The 22,838-nt window shown below is 37.4% G+C and overlaps 1 protein-coding gene and 1 long non-coding RNA gene across 11 annotated transcripts in view; one reads left to right on the top strand and one right to left on the bottom strand.

Moving 5' to 3' along the window:
• Positions 1-17,949, top strand: part of Gm36901 — a 33,649-nt gene extending 15,700 nt beyond the window's left edge. For all 4 annotated transcript variants that reach the window (XR_003951622.1, XR_003951619.1, XR_003951620.1 and 1 more), the window contains one exon: positions 7,586-17,949. This is a non-coding gene — a long non-coding RNA (predicted gene, 36901). The remainder of the gene's footprint in view (positions 1-7,585) is intronic.
• Positions 1-22,838, bottom strand: part of Cntn1 (contactin 1) — a 290,816-nt gene that overhangs the window by 156,701 nt on the left and 111,277 nt on the right. Inside the window, exon 3 of one of the 7 annotated variants that reach the window (NM_001358051.1) lies at positions 18,146-18,178. The exons of the other annotated variants lie outside the window; for them this stretch is intronic. The gene's annotated coding sequence lies outside the window, so the exon portion shown is untranslated. The remainder of the gene's footprint in view (positions 1-18,145; positions 18,179-22,838) is intronic. 7 annotated transcript variants of the gene reach the window in all.

Raw genomic sequence — 22,838 nt, 5'->3', positions numbered from 1 at the left:
AAATAGCTTAGTATATGTAATTAAAGTTCTGTGGTGTTTCAAATTCTCACCCTGAAAATTGACTTAGCTTTTACACATGAGCTCAACCTTAGCTACAGCTCAGTCGTTAATCTCTGACTAAACCAAGGCCAGACTCTATGACCTCACTGGCCTCTGCATTCCCTGCTCACTGCACTTTCATTTTTCTAATGTATTAATTTTAGGTGAAATATTAAAAAAATTAATCAAAAAACATCTCAAAGGATTGAACAGTGTGAGCCAATCTCATTAACAGAACAGAAATCCTGGAAAGCATGTGAGCTTAGAAGGGCCAAGGCAAGATTTTCTTTGAAAAGGAACTATGCGATTCTGCTTAAGTTTCTCACTGACTTTTAAAATAAAGAAAATAAAATAAGAATAAGAAATAAGTAAACTTCTGACTTGAAGGCTATGATGACTAATCTTGGAGGTCAACCTGATGAGACTCAGAATCAACTAAGAGAACCACTTCTTGTCTTAGTCAGAGTGGATCTGTGAAAGCGTTACCTGGAAAGAGTCACTGAGGGAAAAGAGCTTTCCATGGAATGGCAGCACATTGTAGAAGTGGCCCAGATATAAAGATCTCTGATGTAACAGTAAAGCCCCTTTTGCCTATCAGATTTTACTCCTCGATGGTAAGAGCATCTACCCTCATCCTGACACTATTGGCCATGACCCTTCAGAGATACTGGAACTTAATTAATTTCATCTTAAAGACCAGCTACTCACCAGGAACCCTCCAGATCTTTAGCATCAGATTGGGATAGCTAAGGAGGTATCCGGCCTCATGGGCTGAGAAGATAGTGGACTCTCAGCCTACCTTGTGTGATGATAACTTTTGCTCAAATATTCAACTCATACCATATATGCCAGCCTAATGAAATCCCTTTGCAGTATACATTCAATCAGTGATTGTCAACTGCAGAACTCTGACTAGTACATAAGAGGTACCAGAAATAGTTCTAGAGAAACAGTTATAAAGATGAATTTCTCTTGTGGGCTGGACAAAACAGGAGCTGTCTCCCTAACTTAACTGAGTCTACAGCTATTTAAGACTTCGCTGAGAGCATAGAAACACTGATAAAATGTGGTGTGGGTTTTCGAAAACTGTAAGATAAATACATTTGGTAGATCTGATTCACTCCCATGTGAGAAACAAGAATTTCAATGTCTGAGTCTATAATCTGTTTGCACATTGTTTAAAAGAAAGAAATATAATGACGTTGTCTGGTTGCCTCTAGAATCTCTAGATACAATAACAAAGGAAAAAGATGAGCACAGAGATAAAATATCTCAAGTCCAGATGTGCATAAACAAGTAAAGGTTTCTAAGTATACGCATGAAGAGAACCTTCTCTTCAGCAGCCATAAGGCTCAAGTTGCCAAAACCCAAACCCAAGTATATAGCACTAATTTACGGCCTAGCTCAAAGGAGCTTGGGAATTAAAATAAGACACCAATTGGAAAAGGGTATGAGCCTGTACTTGGGATGGAGATGTATGGAGAATCCTGATGAACCCAGAGGCTTCAAACTCTAACATTCTGATGAGTTATTCTGTCTGATGAAGCACTCTCCACGTCCTTAGTGATGAGTGCATTTATTCCATGAAGCATTGCCCTGTCTGCCAGGGCCACACGGAAGTAATGGTTCTCCAACGGCAAGGCGAGTGTCATTACTGTAATCTAAAGAATAGGGAAGTCAATGTCTACAATGATCTGACTTATGAAGATCTGTTTTATTGGCTACCATTCAAATTACCTCAAAAAGTGAAGTAGATAGGAAACATACTAAGTTATTGTCTAATCTGTACTAACAAAAATATTCCAGAAAAAAAATGAATTAAAGGCTACGTTGAATCATAGCCACCAAGTGCCATGACCCCTCAAGAAATTTCTATTCTTGAACCAGGTAATAGACCACAAGCCCTTTAAATGGAAATGAGTTCATGTGCCCTAAAGAAAGGACTCTATTACAATACTGTAGATTTTACAATTTATCTTTCTTCCTATGATTTTTCAAGGAGACTTACAGTTTTCTACTAAGATAAGTACTGTATATTTTTTAAAAATTAATAGTCAAGATCTCAGGGCTATTTCATTGGAGGTGGTCTGTCATTTTAGACTCTAGTAAAGTTTTCCTTGAATTTTTGTTTGAGTCTATTTTAAAAATATTTTTATCTTACTAATGCTACTAAGATCCCTCAAAGGGGGCCATAAGTTCCCCTGTATCAATATGTCGAAGAGCTCACTGTATTAATTTTACTATTCAATAGGTTTCCACTCATGTATTTATAGTGTTTAGCAGGGGATTTAATAAAATATCTTTAAAACTTAAGTTGAATAGCGGTGTCCAAGAAAGTCAGGAAAACACTGAAATGAAATCCATGGAGACATTGCTATAGAGGACACTGTTGCAAGGATGAGCATATCTACAGAAACTACTGTAAGACGTGGGCAGATTCCCTGTGAATTTGTTTTAATATACAACATAAACACATAGGGCTCCTGTTGCTTTACCCCCCTTCTCAATCCTCTCCTAATTCTTTAAAGATCTGTCCTTACTTTCTTTTCTACAGCATGGTTGTTGCTGTTGTTGATCCTTATACCTGTGTATGTGTTGCTATGTCAGTCCTGGGGGATCAGAGCTCTAATCCGATGCAGCCCTTGTTTGCCATTTAGAGATAGAAGTTATGTCCTTACTGAGATATAAGCCCGGTGTAGGTGGGCTGGCTGCCTTGCTTCAAGCAGATCTCTCCACTGGGGTATTCATACACGATATTTTGGCTCTTCTACATATTTTTGCTTCTAATGCAGTTAATTACAATGGACTACACTTAAATAAGGATGATTTCTGACTCCTTTTAACTTAGGAAAGAGTCCCATATCACCCAATAGAGAGTTTACTTAAACAGTACCAAATTCTAGGTCACAGTGAGAACCAAAAAACTCAGGATCCTTATCAGAACCCGAGAGACCTGGATAGTTGGAGGCTAGTCCATTTCTTGGGGATGTCTTTTATTTTTTTCTTTATTTCTCACTCCTTCTCAATTTCTCACCTTACTATCTCTTAATAAGGATTGCTTCTTCTTTGCTTACTCCCATGAATGCCTGTGTCTTTAATCATCAATAACATGTAACAATGAACTTGGACATTACTTTCCCAGGCTGCTCTTTGATGATTTTGAGTCTATTAATGTCCTAGGTCTTTGGACACAACTGGGCCAAGAAATTCCCCAAACTGTGAAAACAACCAATATATCTTTTATCTGGTGACAAACTGAGATCAATTTTATTAGGAATAAATGATAGTAAGGGAATTGGAATGTGCTTGCTATATTTATAGATGTATCCTTTAAGTGATGCTGGTATAGTTAAAAACGTGTACCTTAAAGCAAAATTCTTAGATAGTTATGCATATCACACACAAAAAATAAAGGCTATGGAAGGTATCAAGGTAAAGCAAATTGTAAAATTAAAAATATTTTTTAAAATCTAAAACAGTAAAAATCTAACATGAGTGCATAGAGGAAACAAATAATAATGACTACATTTTATATGAAAAAATTCTAACAATAAAACCAGGGTAGTTTGTATCATGTTTTAAGATATATGTATTTTAATTATAAGCATATTCCAGAAGATCAAAATTAAAAGAGTCTCATATAAGATTATAATTAAACTTTGGAACATGAATTCCATTTATATATCAAATCATACATCCATACTTTAGTACTTTTCATATCCAACTTACCAGAAACAGATATTAACAATAACTTTTTAAATGAATGTATAAAAATATTCAGTTTTATATTTTATAACACTTTTTAGGATGAAATTTTAGCTACGTATTTTCAGTCATAAATGTATATTTAAATTTCATCTTTTATAGGAGCATACCTGTGATTATACATTTTTATTGTGTCACAAATGGGGTACATTAAAGCTTCTACTGACATCCTGTAACTTTATGGTTGGGGCAACAATCCTTACGTCTCAACATAAAGTCATCCTCATGTTAGAAAGGATCATAAGAGTACCATGCTCATTTGGTTGCTGAGAGGATGCAGGGAGACCATATTTACAAAATGTTAAAACTAACATTTATAAAATGTTTAGTGCATGCAACAAAGTCTTTCTTAATTGCATGCCAATGATAGACTTATGTCAAGGAAAGAAACCTATGATTAGAATCATTGATTTCATATTGAAATTTGAGTTATGCTTTAATATAACAATTCACAAAGATATTTGTGCTATAAAAAACGGCACTCTCTCTACAGTGGAATTTCTTTGATGCAATTAAGTGTAGTGTCAGTGAACAGGACTGTCTTTAGAGTAGACATACAGTACAACCATACATATTTCCAGTGAATTGCACTGATACTTTGGTATAAATCTGTTGTTACAACCATACACAGTTGCCATGAACAGCATCCACCCTAATGTTGAATGCCTTTCTTACAACCAGACACAGTTCCAATGAACAGCACAGTCCCTACAGTACAATTCTTTTGTTACACCCACACATAGTTCCAGTGAACTACACTGAGCCTATAGTACAATGCAACTGCCATTGTTACAACCACACACATTTCCAATGAACACCACAGTCCCTACACTAAAATGCCTTTATTACAACCACACACAGAACAATGAAAGGTACCCTTCCTACAGTAGAATGTCTTAGTTACAGTGACACAGTTCCAAAGAATGCCACTGTCCATAGAGTGGGATATTTTTGTTACTACAACAACACACAGTTCCTTTTATTTTTCAACATTGCACTAATGTTGAGCTTATCTTTGCTTTATCCCTTTAATAATTCCAGAGAACATGTACATTTTCCTCAAGAAAAATAATTGTATTCAAAGTATATTATTTACATTTACAAGTCAAAATAATTGCCATTCCAATACTTCCACTCAGAGACAAAGTAATTGATGGTTGTTAGAGTTAATGTGTGTTTAGTTTGCAAACCATGACAGCAACATAAAAGGGAAACCTATCACAGAATTTTCAATATAGCATAATGGCAACTTCCCTTCTGCACAGCCTACACACACACACACTACACTTCTGTAGATAGACTTTGGTCCATGTTGAGGAATAGAGTATAATAATAAACTCTATGCAAGGGAATGCAGTGATAGATTTAGCATCTTGTCATGCTAATTTTTTTCAACAGTTGAATGTTTATTTGAAAGCCCTTGGTTTAAGTCTTACAATCTCTTAAGTGCCTATATCATTTGTTTTGTTTTTTTTTAATCTTTGAATCAGTCATCAATGTAACACTTTATTTACAATTACCGTAAAGTATTATTTGTCAAATATTTCTATGTATCTTGGATTTATCATTTTTAATGAAGCCTGAAGTTAATAATAAAAATATAGAATGAAAAAAATCTCTAAATAATAAGTAACTTTAGCTCTACAACAAAATTAAAGTAGATGCTGTTTTATTGATTTGATAACTTTTTTATACCATCTGGTTATTCCAGTTATTTCAGTTAGTGATTTTCAAAAAAAGCAAAAAACAAAACAAAGTAACAACAAAAGAATACTTGGCCTCTCACCATAAGAAATTTATTATCTGAAGATAAAGTTATCAAAATCCAGCAATGAGGGATGATTATGGTGTGTATGCCAGAAAGAAATATCCAAGGAGCCAAGGTCAGGATCAGACAGGGGCACTCAAAAGCACCTCAGGAGCAAAAAAGGCTCCAGGAGGTTGAAGCACAGTGTAAGAGATGTGTCCAAAGAATGGAAAGGGAGAGAGAGATGCTGAGGCAGAGCTCTTTTTGTTTTGAGCATCCCCAAATAGCCCTCTGTGGATTTTATAGTTACTTTTCCTTACTGTTATTTTAATTCTCAGATATATAGATACTTATTAAACCCAAACCTGGTGCTTTCATTTCTCACAGTAATTCTCTGATGTCCAGTGGGTCCCACATTTCAGAATATGACTCACAAAGATGCCAGGAACAAACTGTAATTGTTCTGTAGATCTATGAAAATATTAATGAAATAATAGCTACTACTTTTGTTTTCTATTATAGTCATGTCTAAGCATTCTACTTTGGGGGTTGGTTACTGAGAATTGCAGGCATCTGGTCTGTGGTTATTAATCTAGATCATGAAATTTCCAATGCTTCCATGTCTTGCAGGAATTTTGAGATTTGAACAATGAAATGTAAGAGTATCTCTAATACAACTTGAAATTGGGCATGGTGATACCTCCCAAAGTTCTTTTACGTTCAGAGTTAGTTTAGCTATCTTGGATTTTTTTGTGCTTCCATTGGAATGTTCTTGTTCAATTTCTGTGGTAAATTGCTAGAGTTTGAAGAGGGGATTGACCTGTAGATTTATTTTGGTAGGATAATTATTTTTACAGTATTAATTCTAATGATCCATGAACATGGGTGATCTTTCCATCTTCAGATATCTTCTTAAATTTCTTCATTTTCTTAAGCCCGACAACCTGAGTTCAACTGTTGGTGCCAACAGGAGCAGAGCATCACCTCCTCAAAGTTGTCCTCCTTTTTTTCTTTTCTTTTCTTTCTTGTTTTTTTTTTTCTCGAGACAGGGTTTCTCTGTATAGTCTTGGATATACTGGAACTCACTCTGTAGACCATGTTGGCCTCAAACTCAGAAATCCACCTGCCTCTGCCTCCTGAGTGCTGGGATTAAAGGCATGCACCACCACTGCCCGGCCTTTCTTCATTTTCTTGGTTAGGTTAATCCAATATATCTTTTTTTCTGAGGCTATTGTAAAAAACAAAAACAAAAACAAAAACAAACAAACAAACAAACAAACAAAAAACCCTGTTTTCTTGATTTCTTTTTTGCTGTTCACCCTTTGTATATAGGAAAGCTACTGATTTTTGCTTATTAATTTGTATCCTGCTACTTTGTTGCATGTGTTTATTATCTGAAGGTTCCTGGTGGAGTTTTGAGGGTCTTTTTACATACATAATCATATAATACACTCTTCCTCCATTGTTTAGAAATTCCACCTCTTGGGTGGAATGAGGGTCCTGAGATGGAAACCTAAGGGTTCTTTGGAACGTCAGTTATGTCAGCTGGTGTTTTGCTGGATCAAACACAAGAAGTGTTTTCCTGAAGTGGACACAGGTGGAAGGATATTTTGCTAAATCAAGCACGTGAAAGGACTCCTGAGAAAGGAGGCCTGATGTAGGATTCTTTGCTAATGGCACCAATGTATTGCCAGACCTTACATGCGTTGCTGAGGTCCATCTGTCACCACTCTATAAAGAGAAATGCACCAAAAAGCTTTGTCTGGTGGTGTGCTGGAGGCGTCTTGCTGCTTCTTCAAACTCAGGCTGATTGGCAAAGTGATCAGCTGATACACACTCACATGGAGTTTTGCTAAAACATACTCAGGTGCAGAGGCAAGACACATGGTGAAGCAAGACCCATGGAGGACATGCGATGTTTGGAGGGAGTATAAGTAAATAGGAGTCAATGGACTGTGAAATGGTTTGCTTAGAGAGCTAGCTTACAAAGCTTCTTTTGTCTCCTGTCTTCATTGGTCTTCGTTTCCCTGAAAGAGGCACAGAAGAAGCACTACTCCTGGCACCCCTGATGGCCCTGCTCCCTCCCGATGACTCACGCTGATTCCGCGGAGGCCTGGCTATTCCTGCTAGGTCATGCCATCACTACTGACCCATGAGCTGGACGGCTGAGATATTCATGAAGTGTTCGTGAGTGGACCAAGCTGCTGCCATTGCTCATCTATGAACTGATCTGCTGATTTCCTGACAACACAGATGGGATTTGCTCCAAAGAACTTTTCTAAACAGGTCCGCTTTTCTGTACCCTTTATTTCCCACTACTTCGGGTGGGTGGGCTAGAAGGGAGGGTGAAGCATTTAAGAACCTTCATTCAAAGTAAGGTTGAGAAAATCTGAAGCCTACGGGGTTCCTTTTTTCTTTCCTGCCCACCCTCTCAGCCTTTCCTTCTAGTCTACCTCCATTCCTTTGTGTCAACTGCCAATTTGCATAAACACTTTCTACCAGGGACTCTTAGTGGGCACACTGTGCTGGAAGAGTGTAGGTAATTTTCACTATCTTTCCTGCCCCCACCCCCTATTCTACTCTCTCCATAATTAAACTTGTATCAGCCTGTCTGCAGGAGCCCCTCCTCCCACCAGATCATCACTCCTTCAGAACTCCACCTCTTGGTGTATAACTCTGATCCATAGCTATTTCTTGCTGTTCTTCTCAGCCTTTCCTTCTATCCCATCTGCATCCCTTCTATCCCATCTGCATTCATCAAACTAGAAAAGTATTCACTAACAGGGATGCCACAGCCACTAAACTTGACTATGATCCACAGTAGGCAGTAACAAGCAGAGAAGTAAACACCCCACCAACACATACAAAAATAAAAAAAAATTTAAAAAGGACCAAATATCTACCCCAAGAAATACCTGAAGCATCATAACTCCAGATGCCTAGGTACCAGTGGAAAATCACAACCATAAGCAGCAAGAAAATATGTCTTTTCTAGAAGCCAGTAACCTTATTACAAAAATCTATGAGAAATACAATTTACCTAAACACAAAACAAGGAATTAAAATTGACAATTATGAATATGCTAAAGCACCTTGAAGAGGATATAAAAAATGGCTTAGTGAAGACCATGAAATCACACGGAAATAGTGGATGAAATAATGGAAATAATTCAAGGTATTAATGTGGAAACAGAATCACTAAAGAAAACACAAACTGAAATAAAATTCAAAATAAAAACCTAGAAGATCAAACAAACAAACAAACAAAAACCTCAGAGATAAGCCTCACCAACATCAACAGAGTAAGGGCTAGCAGCAAGCTCAACCCTGATCCCAGCTGCAACTGGTCTTGGGAAATAATGAAATATATAAAACATATAAATTTAAAATGAGTGTCGGGTATGCTCAGCATGATGCAACTTCCCTGGGTTTTTCTGCTACCATAAGGTGACAAGATTTGTGACCTCAAAACAGATGAATGTTTTTGGTCTCTAACGTTCTGTAAGTACGTTCATAAATTTGTGGATTATTTGATCTGTTTTTAGTACCCATTATCGTGCGAGCACATAAGTGCTCCAGGAACATTTGAAAACATTGATGCAAAAGTACTTTTACATTGCTTTCATTTGGTGTGCCCAGAGCCTGAATACTTCAAAAGAACAGCTCCTAAAATCAGAATACTAAACCATCAGCCTTTTTCAGCCCATACACCGATGCATGGTTGATGACTGCAGAATAAACCTTGCACCTTGGCAGGTAAGCTCACAAAAGTGTCCATCTGTCCAGCAGATGGCCCCATGCTTCCCTACTCTGCTCTACAGCACTATCTAGAGGAATAATTAAAACCCTCCTCGTCTTCTCAAATTCTAGAACTTGTTCCCAATCTAAGGGAAAATTCCCAAACTCCCAACTTAGAGATATTTTCTTTCTTTCTAATTTCTTTCTACTTTTCTCCCTAATTATTGTCACTCCTTTAATGTTGCATGTTTGCAAGATACTTTAGGCCTGACCCTGAAGGTGCAGAAACCCTCTCTAGCGTGTGCTGAAGATACTTTTATGATAGAGCAAGATGCAGATTAATTCTCCCTTTCCTGGTAGCTTTCCTCTCATTTGACAATGGAAGCCATATTTCTTTCTCATATATACTTTTAAGAGGAGTGACTCAGCATGGAAATCCCATAAGGGCAATAAACCCTAAGACAGTTGATGTCGCTGCTTCTACTGTTGAGAAAATGAATGGGGATCAATGAAATAGCATAGTCTATGCCAGTTTTCTTTCCTTTGCATTAAGCATAATTAATAAATAAAATTTCAAGGCTAAGGTGATTGTTTTCCATGTAATCAGAAGTTCAAATAAATGTTGCACATGACACTTTAACACTTTTGCTAGTTAATAAAAAAAAAAAAACCTCAAAATCAGAATAAACTACAAGCCCTATCTAATTTTGGCAATAAGTAACACTTTAAAAGGCAGAAGAATTAATTACAACATCAAAAGTCCCTCTGCCACATAAGTAATACATTGTCCATAAAGTTATACAACTTCCTTTCCTAAGAGTTTTCCCAGAACCTGGAGTGATGTCATATAGTTTCAGTCAGTCGTTAATAAAAATTTATTGGAAAACTGTACCATAAGACACATGACTATTGAAATATTAAGTGCTAAGAACTTGATAACCAAACAACATGAAGTTAACATATTTGAGAAAAAGACATGACAAAATTCTATGAAATAACATTAAAAAGAGTAAAATTATATAAAATTAGTGAAGTTCTGCAGGAGCTTGTTCCAGTCTATAAATGAATAAAAGGAAGTATCAGGCTCATTACTCAGCCTGAAATTGATATATTTAAATGAGACAACAGATTTATTCTTAAAGGTCATAATGTACAATATGTTGAAAACTATATTTTTTTGCAACCACTCTTAATTCTATGATGAATATTTATGTCAGTTCTTAAGTATGTGAGAGAAAGGATAATTTTAGAAAATTCTTTTGGAGGTCGATGCTTCATCGATCTACTTGACTAAGTTCAGTGGCACTGAGTTGGTTAGTAAAGCTCACTGCTAAATGCGTCGACATTGAGGGGGTCACTGAATGGCAGAAGAACTACCCTGAGCATGGCTATTACGTCACACTGAGTGTGTGACAGAAAAGAAAGGAGAAAACTTGAGAGCACACTCACTCTCTTTGCTTCTTGGCCTCCTTGATGTGAGTTCCTTTACTGGGCCACAACTGTGTCCTGCCCTTGCAGCTGAGATGTACTGAAACATATGAAACCTGGGGAAAAACCAACCACTCTCCCTGGAGTTTGATGGGGTGAATTTGTCACAGTGATGAAAAATGCAAGTCATACAGCGATGTTTGAGGGGGAAAGTCTTGTAAGCTAGACGTCTTAACCACTGTCATCTCTCCCAAGGGTGTTAGAAAACATTGATGCCATTTAAACTAAACATGAGGCAAAGAAATGGGAGAGGCAGTGCAGAAAACTGCAAAGGGAGTGGAAGCTACCACTGTCACCCTTCCTGGTCACTGCCTATTTGCTTGCCTACATTTCCCAATATACTCTCAGGCTAAGCGAAGAAAAGGGTCTGCATTTTGTCATCACTGGACTCCAGCCCAATCCACTGCCTCACACAGAGTGGTGTCAGTAAATACGTGTGGAGTAAATGAAAGGAGACAGGAGTAACCTTTGGAAGGATGGGATGCCTGCTTCATTTCCTGCTAAACTGCCTTCTACACTACAGACTACCTATTCCTTGTCTTAGAGTCTTAATCGAGACTTTTGGTAACATTTGGTATCTTGTCTAGGTCCATTCATTAAGGAAGTTACCTTCAGTGTCCTATTCAACATCTTGGTTTTTCTATCAAGAGAGCCATTCTTCACATCTAAATTTGAATTTTGAAGACCTGCCAGTCACAGTTCTTTGAACATAATCCTTTAGAAGGCTACTTCGCTTACCCTTTAGGATCAATTAGTTCTGAAATTTAGTATTTGTACACCTTGATTGCTCTGGTCAACTTAGGACTGTCCTGATAGAAAAGATATACAAGTTCAGGTGAAGAAAATTTAGAATTAATTTTGATCATCAATTTTTTTTCATTTTGCACAGTATGCAGAAAGTAATAACTGTAAGATGTTGGAGAATATGACTAACTTGGAGACTAGTGATGTTTATGTTAACACAGTAGAGAAGACAGACTCCAACAAATCATTATGGTAAAATATCCATATTCAGTAAGACACTGAAAATCTAACAGGCCTTGGCTTGAATTTTTAGAAAATGAAAAAAAAAAAAAAAAACTACAAGCAAGAGCACCTTCTGCAGAAAACCAAGTAACTTAAAAATAGATTTATAAGAATATGAAAATTAATAAAAGATTATCAGTGCTTAGGGAATTGTAAAAATAGAAGCAATGAGAGAGCTCTATATAAGGTTTCTCTCCAAAAGCAAAGAGGGATTTTTTTTTTCAAAGCAAAGACAAAGATAAAGAAACGATGCCTGCAATAAGTTTCTGGGTGCCAGGGGGAAATTCTAAAAAGTTTGTGTTGCCTCAGGGTTGTGAGGCACTCTTTGCCCCATCTTTAACAAGACTTTAGATCTTGTTAAAAAGCAGAGGTCATTTTCGTACAGCTTTAATAGTGAAATCATTAAAACGAGGGGAATGAACACACCAATGTTTAGGATGGATGCTTAGTAATGGATAACCAGTTATAATGTTATAATAGTTATAATGTTAGTAATGGATAACCAGTTATAATAGTTATAATTTTAGTAATGGATAACCAGTTATAATGTTTGTCTGCTTCTCAGCAGGTATTGCTGCAGCTCTTTATCTCTGGGCTGTCTATCTGTATTTATTCATACACACAAATATCAGTAATGATTTAAGAAAAGGAGGTCAGATAAATTCAAGATAACATCAGAGGGGCTGGAGGGAGAGGTAGGGAAATGATGTCATCTTTTAATTGTCTTTTAATGGGGAAATGTGTCATTTGGAATTGAGAATACTAGAAAGACAGTACATTTAGCTTTTAATATTCTAATAAACACTTTCAGATAATGAAAAGTATCAATTTTATTTATTTATTTATTTATTTATTTATTTATTTTTGGTTTTTCGAGACAGGGTTTCTCTGTGTAGCCCTGGCTGTCCTGGAACTCACTTTGTAGACCAGGCTGGCCTCGAACTCAGAAATCCACCTGGCTCTGCCTCCCGAGAGCTGGGATTAAAGGCATGCACCACCACACCTGGCTTGATTTTTAAAATAAAGGCCTGGAAGCTCTAGTCCTTTACAGCATGTACTGTAAAGGGTCCACGTTTGCACAGCCCAAGAAGGAGCAAGCTGCTTGGTCAGCCTTCTGATACTTATGAAGCAGGCTTCTCTGACTCACTCTCCTCAGGTATCAAGAGGTGACAAAAGTATATTTCATTGCAGCCAGCTGGGAAGCCCGGTGAATCGTAAGGGAAAAATAAAGTATACATTACAACATTGGAGATGCAATCTTGTCTATCCTAAATGAGCCCATGAGAAGCTAAGTGTGATAGAGAAACAGTTGTCCCAGATATCTTCCCCTGTGGGTGAGTCTCTGCTGAATTTCACCCAGAGAACCTTCTCTTTATGCCGTGTGATGTGAAGCATCCATATGTGTGTCCATGTGTGCACACAGGTATAGAAACATTTTAATCTAGGACTTTCATCAAATGTCTCTGGGGAAAAAAAAATCGTGCAGAACAAGAGAGAAGAGGAAAGTAAAAAGGTGGTGTGAGAAAAGAGTTACCCCGATCCTCGCAAAGGTGTGTGGTGATGATGCTCGGGGAAGGATGCTCTGGGACCAGAGGAGCTCCTTGATACTCTTGACTGAGCCCTCCATTGGTGAGTCCCCACCCACATCACTATTAGACTCCCCAAAGGAATTTGACACAAACACAGACAAACCCACTAGGCAAACCACTGCCTGCTAGACACAAACCCCACAGAAGCCCAGCAGCGATGTCCCCATTTTATGACCCAAAGTCTCAAAGTTATAGAGCCCTTGTTCAAAACATTGGAGTGTGGAAAGGCTACGTGTACTGAGGCCAGTTTACCCCAGACAAACAATATTTCAAACTTCAAAATGCCAAATAGTATTCATGTCTAAAGCATGACATTACAAATATCTCAGCAAGCACCCATGTCAATGCTCAGACATAGTTCTCCCAGAAATGCCCATCTGTGGTTAAGATCTAAGAAGACTTCAAGGGCCAGACATAGAGAAATGATTTTCTATTGTGGATCTCTCTTAAGAATTTCCAGAAGTAGCCGGGCGGTGGTGGCACACGCCTTTAGTTCCTTCCCAGGGAAGACGACACTGGTGGATTCTAAGTTGTTTGACTCTGAATTAACCAGAACTATCTTTCCATCACTGCAAGAGTCAGCTATTTCAGTCCAATTGAAAATAAATAAAGGTTTTTAACCTAATGATATTTATATTATTTATAAGAGAGGTAGGCATTACAGAAGTAGAAAACACAGCACCAAAAAATTTAGAGAGTTTTCTTTCATTTAAAAAGTTTAAAATAATTATTGTGCCAAAGAATTTAATTTTATCCCAACAAAATGGTTGAAATATGGCTTAATTAAAAATAACACTATTTGGCATTGATGCTCTCCTGTAAAGGTCTCATCCAAATATATCTAGGCAAATATCAAGCCACGCTCTTTCCTTGAGCTGAGTATTCTGACACAGTAATGACTTTTCTCAGTGTATTTGTTAGAAGTTCTGTTTAGCTCTACTCTCAGACACTCTCCGTGTATTGAACATTTTCAATAAATGTTAAGGCTATCCTCTTTTTCTTTTGATAGTCTTTCTATGTGGCCCAGGCAGGTCTAAAATCACTAAGATACTTAGACTGGACTCAAATGCAATACCCTCTTATTTCAGCCTCTGGAATTCCAATCCCAGACTTTATCACCAAGCACTGTCCCTGGCCATTCAAAGAGAACCAAGTCAGACATAGTTTTTATCTATATCTTTGCTTGTCTTGTTATTCATTTACTTCTAATTATTTTGCATCTTGCAATTTGTCTTTTAAGTATGGGCAGAAGACAATGTAGATCATATTTAGTTGCACAACTACCATTATTATGTCTATCCCCTTAATTGTAGTCTATTCACATATAACTATTAAGAGAATATTGTGGGGGCTGGTGAGATGGCTCAGTGGGTAAGAGCACCTGACTGCTCTTCCGAAGGTCCAGAGTTCAAATCCCAGCAACCACATGGTGGCTCACAACCATCTGTAACAAGATCTGACTCCCTCTTCTGGTGTGTCTGAAGACAGCTACAGTGTACTTACATGTAATAAATAAATAAAAAATCTTAAAAAAAAAAAAAGAGTATATTGTTTGAGTGAAGAAGACCTTAGGATCAGTATGATAATACAAAATATTTAGCAGTATTTGACAACATACAGGCAATGCATAAATGCTAGGGAACCAGAAATGGGCAGAGTAATACTATTCTAATGTAGACTGAAAATATGATAATTAATAATACCGCATTATGTTTATTGCGCGCGCACATGCACATTTGAATTAGTGATTTATGTTAGAGTGGCTTATCTTGTACTCTGTCTCTCAAAGGAAAAACCAAGACTCTGGTAAGTGTTACATCCACAAGACTGGATATCTCCTCTTGTCTTCAGTCTATGTTCAAATCCCAACAAAGGAATGCACCAACAGGACAGATGAGCTTGCCAGCAAAGCTGACAGCAAGCAGGCAAAATAGCCAAAACTTCCTTTTCTATAGCCTTTTAATGTGCATTGTCACCAAAATATGTGGTCTAGATTTAGGGCTAGTCTTCCCACCTCAAATGGTCCAATCAAGAAAATCCCTTACAGGTATGCTTAGCTGCTTAGATGATAATTAATTCCAGATATAGTCAAGTTGACAACCCAGATTAGCCATGACAATTTTTAACATTCATTAACTAATACATGAACTATAATTTCTCCCTTAAAAAAAATACCTATACTCTACTTTTGTTGAACAGAATTATCTTAATTTTTAAGGCCAATGTTTTTAAATTAAAATATTTTAATTGACATATCAACAACCTCCATATTTATTCTAGTGACCAGAACTAGACATTTGCATCACTTTATTTTAAGAAAAATAGTATTGCAAAAAATAATCATTTGTGGTAAAAGGTATGAAGATGTTGAAGCATCATGAGAGTGGTCTCCACAGAGAGTGATGCCAGTGCTCAGGGAACCTGGCATCCATGGTAGACCAGTCATGTGCTCAGGTGGACTTAGCTCTAGCTACATCCCAGCCCTTTCTCAACTCATCTCATACAGCACTCAGTCGTGTGACACTATATCCTTATGATAATTTATTTCAAAGCTACTTGAAATCAGGTATCTATTACTGAAAAACATTCCACTCTTACAGAATTTATCATACATTTGGCAGCATCATGAGTTGCTAAAAGTGTATTAAATTGGCAGTGTGAGTTAAACAAATCAAGTCTGAAAATTTCATGGTAACAGAAATAATTGATATGAGTTATTGTTCCACACATATTTATTGAGCACCTGCTATGTACATAAGGTGCTATGCTAGACAATGGGCATATAAAGACTTCTTCTTTAAGAAGTGATATCTTTTATGTTTCCAGTTATAGGTGGACTTCTCTGGTTAGCAGACTTCCTTGGCTAGCAACACTTTTGACAAGGGGGTTAGGAAGTCGAAAAGGAGCTCTCCAAAACCCTCCAGAAGAAAGACATTTAAAAAAATTCTTACTATTAATAAAATATTTTAGAGGAACTAATAATTCATTAATATGAATAGGTCAGGCATGTCTAATTAATCATGTTCATTACAAACACATCAGACCTCTTATACAATTGATGTATTTCGACAAACAGCATTGAGTTCCTTATCTATAAGTAGAAATTTCCACACTTGATCAAAGTAGCCTCTTTATAACTTAGACTTTGTTTATGGCTTACCCATGTTCTAATCATAAACTTGTCTTCCTCCTGACTAAAAGAATACCTTGATAAAAATAAAGTTTAACTTATCAGTGTTTTTGCTTTTTTTGGGGGGGGGGGACAGTTGGTTTAATGAAAGAAAGGTAAACCTTTGAGTTAAAAGGATGCAGAATATCATGGGTAGATTCATACATGGTCAGTTGAAGGTGTCTCAAAACTGTCAAAGGAATTTAGAAGAGTTACATGGATCTAGGAGAGAACCTGTAGTATCTTAGTGCTGAGCCCAGAACATGCCATTGCTACTTGCAAGTTGTGTTCATTGAATACATGGCTCTGAAGTGTGAATTGTTAATTCATGAACTATAATGAATAATCTCTCTTACCCACCTTTTAATCTTCATATTGAAAAAAGCTTTCTTGGCTGATTACTAATGGTAGTCACAGCAATTGTATAGTCACTATGCTGGAGACTCTATGTCTTTCTGAGAGCTGCAGTTGTCTAGTAAATTTTCTTTGCTTTTTTTCCCATTTCAGTTGACCCATTTTGTCAATGAAAACAGTGAAATACTTCTGTCTACAGAGCAACTGAACAAGGAAGTTCCTAATAAGTACTTTCTGAGTGAGGAATCTAGTGAGGTCCTTAATCTAAAAAAGATTCATGGTGGCACGTGTTGATAGGGCATAGAAGCAGAAAATAGGAGTTTGGGGCCCTTCTGTCCCACATCTTTTAGTCAACAAGATGGCTCAGAGACTAAAAGTGTTTTTTGTGCAAGACAAGCCAAGTTCAGCCCCTGGAACTCATGGTAAAAGGAACATTCTACTCCTAAGAATTAACTTCTAACTTCTATTTGCACATGGGTGCCTGCATTCACACACCTATGTGTGCTCACAGGCACACACACGGACACACACACACACACAGACACACATGCACACACACATGCATAGGGACACACATGCACATGGATGCACCCGCACATATCCACACACACAAGCACACAGGCACACGTAAGTAAAGGACTCACAAAGATAGACAAGACCATTGCATTTCATAATTGTACCTGAGACACTGAAGAACAATGACTCTCTCCCAGGACTCTGAGTGAACTGATTGTTTCTCTGCCTTTATTTACCCTGGGGACCTACCATAGTGTCTGTCTTCAATAATGCCTGCCATAGTGCCTACCATCATGTCTGCCATAGTGCCTACCATCATGTCTGCCATAGTGCCTACCATCATGTCTGCCATAGTGCCTGTGGAGTTTTCCATAAAGTGTTCCTTTGCTTCAGAGATTGGCTCCAGTTTTTATATATCAAAAGTGCTCGTGCTACATTCATGTATATGGGGGCAATGGGAGTAGCTTTGCAACCCATGCAGGTATTTAAAGGTCAGTTATAATGGGTATATTAAGCCAACCCTCTTTCTGCATATATTAGTGAGCCTGTCATTTATATATTAATCTATAGTAACAGTTATTAATCAAAGGGAACTTGGTTATGTTACTTAACTGTCTAAGGGTTTTCATGTAAGACTATTTCCTAAGAAAAATGGTGGTTATATGGGAAGTTGAGGCTGAAGGCAAAAACAGGACAAACAACATATTTACTTACTTAAGGTTAATGAGCACATAGCTATTGTCACTCCTGGTAAGCAGAGAAAACAGGACATTTTGTAAGGATAATGCTGTATTTCCATTTTCCATTCTTTTATACTACTCTTTTGAAAGAAATCAAACTTCTCATCCCTGTGGACCATATACCTCAGCATTATTTTCCAGCCAGGTCCTGACATATTTACATAATAAAAGCTGTCAAAAATCCAAATTTGCAGAAAACACAAAACTAAGGAATAAGATTAACTTTACATCCATGATCATTTTTTTACAGAATAAATTTCCTCCATAGTATGAATCTCTAAGTTTTACAATAAAGATTTTCCGTATATGAGATCTTTGTTCATTTAAAGCATTTTTGAAAGATTATAATAAAAGACATTTTAAAGGAAGATATTTTCCCAAGCTCAGATACAGAGGAATTTTGTAGTTGTCGTCTTTGATATTTATCTATTTGTTCTTGAACTTTGGGGCCCCTGTACTGCTCTATTTCTTTTATTACTGGTTCATTTAGCCCACTCCTGGCTGTCTATCCATCCATGTCTTCACTAGCTTCCCCTGTTCTCCTGTAGCACCTCTTTTTGCCAACTGATCTATCATCCTCCATCTGTTGAATTTGCTATGTTCTTTCTAGCACAACTCCGCCTCCGGCTTTCCTCCCAGCCACCTATCTTGCTGCCCTTCCATCTGCCAGCACGAGGAACATCTTTGCGACCTATTCATAACCAAAATCATGGCAAGTGTTACACATAAACTTACCAAACACTCATTTCTTAAAGGGCCAGCGCAATCACAATAACAACTTACTATTCACCCTCTTAAAAGATCAAATGCACATTTGGCATTTGAATTCTTCTACATCATAAAATTCTGAGCCATGTCCAACATTATTCAATGACAGGGTCTTGAACAATAGAATGACTCCACTTCATAAAACCTAATGTTTTAATACTATTCTTTGAAGCCTTACTTTCTGTGTGTTCCAATCTGTTAATTATGCAAGGTTCATTGTCCAGAATTCTGTATACAATGATTAGAGACAACCTTTTCTTTAATAGTACATTCTCACATTGGTTCGGTCCAGTTCAGTTCCGTGAGCTTAGTGTTACAGAAATAAGTTTTAATTAGGATATGTGCTACAGTTACCATAAGATATCAGAGACATTATGTAAACAATGCTAGCACTGGTAATTTTAGTTTTAATATTTTGAAACTTATATTGCATAAAGCATGAATCTTCCCTCTGTCTTGAAATACTTACTTGGCAATTGGAGGCTTGCCTTACTTAGTAGTTGGAAGCATACTGGAGGTTGAGTAGGTCATAGGAAAACATTCAGGCAACATTATACATTGTTGCCTATTCATAATTCAAAGTTATTTACCCTTTATCTACTGTGACTCTGACACTAGTTAAGGTCAGGTTTATAGGAGGCACGCTCTGGATTTATCTTTAAAAGGCATTTTGGCAAATAAAACACTTAAATTAGTGGGTGTTTACTACTCTAGTTATGCTAATTTGTATTGTTAAGATGTATTATAAGATGAAGTTTTCACATTTGCTTTTGACAGACTTTACTATTTGGGTTTGAAGATGATAGAAGATGTAGAAATGAGATGATACTCATTGGTTATTGAAAAGACAGTTCATTATCCTCACACCAGGAGGATTTGCACAGATGCAAAGAGGATGATCAGAAGGCAGAGCTAGTGAGGGGCTCTGTGTCTTTCAAGGGAAAAACAGAGATCATTAAGTAGGCTGGTTTGATTTCACAGGCTCTGGGACACAGGGAGTAGGCATCTTCTCCTTTACCCACTCTCAATGATGGAAAGTGATTCGTGGTCCAAAGTATGGGCCAGAATAACAAGACTGTTATAGTGTGGGTTCTGAGTTGGTGGTGTACACTTGAAAAACGAGTTCAATTCGTTCCCTAGCAAGGTCAAATATTCAGAACATAGAGAATGAATGACCGATGGCCATAGAAAGGAAATTTGAGAGTTATGTGATATGGATCACAAGATTCCTTGGCTGCAAATGTTTCCAGTGAGACTATCAATGTCTGTGATGCTAAGCATGTTCAGCATTGAGCCGTACACATTACTCTGGCAGGGAAGGTTTGGTAGCCTTCCCCATCACCTTTCTGCCCAACTCTACCATCTCTGTCCTCTGTTTCATGATTGACTTCAGAACAGATGCTTGGAACCTAATCAATGATACTTCTCATGAATATTCTACTACCAGGATCCACTTTAAAACTGGCAATACTTGTGTCTTCAGTTCTTCTATGACTTTTGCCAAATACTTTTGGCTGACAGTATATTGTACTTCCGCTCTCAAGTTTTTGTTTATTTGATCCCATTGAACATCAAGTCCATCTTCTCATGCTTATACAGGGCCAGAAACCACATTAGATCCTTAAATATACACTTATCACACTAGGTTGCCCTTGAGAGGAAATGTGTTGAGAAATTACAATAAAATGGAGTGAAAAAGAGGGTCAGTTGGTGAAAGAGACACTAAGCTGTTTTTATAAGACTGAACCTCCAGTCAGTTCTTTTTTTGTTTGCCTGTTTTTTGTTTGTTTTGTTTTGTTTTGTTTTTGTGAGATAGGATCTCTCTATGTAGCCTGAAACTCACAGAGATCCACGTGCCTCTGTGTGGGGATTAATGGCAGACAGCACCACACACCTCAGTCAATTTCAAAGAGCATTTCTGGGGACTGGAGAGATGGCATCACAGTTAAGATCCTTTGCATCTATTCCACTGGAACCAAGTTCAGTTGCTGGCACGGAATCCGGTGACTCACATTCAGCCATAAGTACTACCAGCTCTAGCAGCCAATGCTTACTTCTGCCTTCTGGGAACACACACACACACACACACACACACACACAAGCACATCATACACACAGTTACACATAATTAAGGTGTAGTAAAAAGTAAATTCTTAAAAAAAGAGTATATATGAAAAGTATTTCATATAGTATATTCAGGGAAAATGTTTCAGAAGGGACTACTTTGGACATTTTTCCAATGGGAGACAAAGGAGACGAAGTTTCTCCTTGCCAATCTTTGTTACGGTTCATACAGGGAAAGCTTTGTGGCTTTTGCAAGGATGGAGCTCAGGACAGTCCCTGGGATTCCCTAAGGGGTGCTTTCTTACTGTGCAAATAAGCTATTATTTAATCAATTTGTGTATGTGTTAATGTTTGTGAAAATTGGAGCAACATCCCTCTTCAAATATTGATTGCCATGTCTCTTAATCTCCCACAAGTGATTCACAACACCCACAGTCTTAGCTGAATTATTTTTATATGTGTGTGCTATTTTGCATGATTCTAACCTTTTTTTCATTTGTCCTAATAAGGTTTAGTTGTATAGGCTTGACAAGAACAGATCGGGAAATGAGAGAGAGAAGAAAACTTGTTATTCCCACAGATAACATGAAAAAAGAATATATCACTGTTGGTCCAATATGCGTGGAGTCTGGTTGGGAAGTAGAAGAGAAAGCACACTCCTCTACTTCAATTTGTTACAAAGTGGGTCCATTTCATATCTATATCATACATACTCCCTATAGGAAAATTTATGAGTCTATCATTTTGAGATGTTCATGCCTCCTGATGTCTCACTCTAAAATATTAACAAAAAATTTTTAAATGTATCACCAAACTTTACATTAATGAACTACATTCAGAATTCCTGAAAGACTAGTGTTTAATAAGCTTGATGCATATAAAATCCCAGTTCTATTGATTCCCATTTCATAGTTTGTATTTTGTGTCTGGCTACTACATCCATCCCTCAGCCAGATGCAACACACAGTACTGTTATCACTCTCACCACTCAGTATTTACTACTCATCCTTAGGCAACAGCATCCCTAAGTTTCTGTCCCCCTCCTGTCTTCTCCATTTTCCTTTGGATGCTAAGAACCACCTCGGGCAGTAGGCATTTGAGAACTGAATACTGTGGCTCAGCATCAGGAGACTCCAATAGGCAGGTACTTCCCTTCCCTCAGAGAGAACTCCACCTGTGACTTCCCTAGTGTGACTGGACTAGACTAGTCCTACAGACTGAACACATCAGCAGGTGTAAGCCGTCTGTGCCACACCAGGCTGCTGACACAGGCCCAGGGGATGGAGGAATGCTGGCAGAAAGGCTGTGTTCTGGGAAAGGATTGGGAAGTGGATAGCCTGGCGGCTTCTCACTGTTACGGATTTCTTTGTTTTTCAGGAAAATGAAGCCCATTGAACCAGAAAACAATCTGGTTGGCTTTCTTGACTTTGGTGACTGATAGATGGTGACCATATTTTTAAAATTTAGTCTCAACAAATATGCTTCATGCATATTATAGGTCTTATAACTTATGAATTATTATATTGCATATATATATTCACTAATAATGTAAATGTACTTGGAAAAGCATCCTTAAGGAATCTCATAGTTTAAGCCTTTCAGTGAATACTTATTGATCTAGTTTTATACCCTAAAATGAAGCTTAGGGATTCGTGTGCTGGACATTTAGTTGCACTTAGGAACTGCCATGTTGAGCAAACAGTTTTAATTCACAAAACCCTATTACCGATAAGGTCACGGAGTACTCTGTGTTCAGTTTGCTAAGTCTACAATTGTCATAAGCTTAATTTTTAAAAACAGCAGGAAAAAAATAACTCTAATTTCCAAGTAAATTT

This window comes from Mus musculus, chromosome 15 (genome assembly GCF_000001635.26).
Source record: "Mus musculus strain C57BL/6J chromosome 15, GRCm38.p6 C57BL/6J".
Lineage (NCBI taxonomy): Eukaryota > Metazoa > Chordata > Mammalia > Rodentia > Muridae > Mus > Mus musculus.
Note: the sequence above shows the minus strand (reverse complement) of the source record. Positions and strands in the feature narration are given on the sequence as shown.